General features: G+C 44.8%; 1 non-coding gene across 1 annotated transcript; it reads right to left on the bottom strand.

Moving 5' to 3' along the window:
* Positions 1–245: 245 nt before the first annotated feature.
* On the bottom strand, positions 246–350 carry LOC117309827 (U6 spliceosomal RNA). The gene has a single exon (XR_004524118.1). It is a non-coding gene; the product is annotated as a U6 spliceosomal RNA (small nuclear RNA).
* Positions 351–1,269: the final 919 nt, after the last annotated feature.

Below are 1,269 nucleotides of genomic sequence, written 5' to 3' on the forward strand. Positions count from 1 at the left end.
TTGTGTCTTCCAGTGAGAGGAAGGTTATCTTGATAGCATTTTGTTTGGTTGTTTGTTTGGTCGTTTTTATGGTGATGACTCTTTTCTTTCTCTCTTTATAAATTTTATTCAATAAATAAAAACTGTATATATTTAAGGGGTCCAACATGGTGATTTGATATACATAGTGAAATGACTACAGTCAAGGTAATTAACATACATCTCCTCACACAGTCACTGTTTTGTGTGTGTGATGAGTGTACCTGAAAAATACGAGATGCTTCAGGAATTTGGGTCTCATCCTTGCACAGGGGCCCTGTTCATCTCCTCTGTATTTTTCTAATTTTAGCAGATGTGCCGCCAAAGGGAGCATTTGATAGCATTCGTTTTGTGTCGTATCTCTTCATTCTTTAGGATGTTTCTAGGATACAGAAACATCTGGGCTTGCAGAGCTGGAATTTTTCTTGAAAACTTTGTTTTTTTTTTTTTTTTTTTTTTTTTTTTTTGCGGTACGCGCAGGCCTCTCACTGTTGTGGCCTCTCCCGTTGCGGAGCACAGGCTCCGGACACGCAGGCTCCGAGGCCATGGCTCACGGGCCCAGCCACTCTGCGGCATGTGGGATCTTCCCGGACCGGGGCACGAACCCGTGTCCCCTGCACTGGCAGGCAGACTCTCAACCACTGCGCCACCAGGGAAGCCCGAAAACTTTGATTTTTTAAAAACATCAAGCCTGAGGACTTCCCTGGTGGTCCAGTGGTTAAGACCGCGCTTCCAATGCAGGGGATGCGCGTTCGATCCCCGGTCGGGGAATTAAGATCCCACATGGCCCATGGCACGGCCAAAAAAATTAAAAGACCAAGCTGGGTTCATCTGTAATGACAGTTTGTCTTGTAACCTAACTGCCTTTATTTTATCAGTTGTGTAAGGATGCTCTTCATTTTGCTGTTTAGCAAGGTCAGATCGGGCAGCTTTCAGGTGCAAAATTGGCGCCTCGTTCTTGAAAATCGAAAGTAAAGCCTTGCTGACCACATTGAACGATGTGGGATTTGGGTTTTCCTCGGCTGCTATTTCCCTGATGGACACATTGACTTACTCAATCCCAAATCCTTAGAGCAAAACTATCAGATGTTAATTCTCTCCAGCAGCGTCTCCAGCAATATCCAGAGATGGGCTTTCATAGCTGGGCTGCTTAGGGTGAGTCTATTAATTGATTATAGGAGCTGTGTGAACTCCTCGGAGGAATATTTGCATTTCAGAGGCAGGGTTCAAGTTCAAGCCATCCTTCTCTTC

Source organism: Tursiops truncatus, chromosome 20 (assembly GCF_011762595.2).
Source record: "Tursiops truncatus isolate mTurTru1 chromosome 20, mTurTru1.mat.Y, whole genome shotgun sequence".
NCBI lineage: Eukaryota > Metazoa > Chordata > Mammalia > Artiodactyla > Delphinidae > Tursiops > Tursiops truncatus.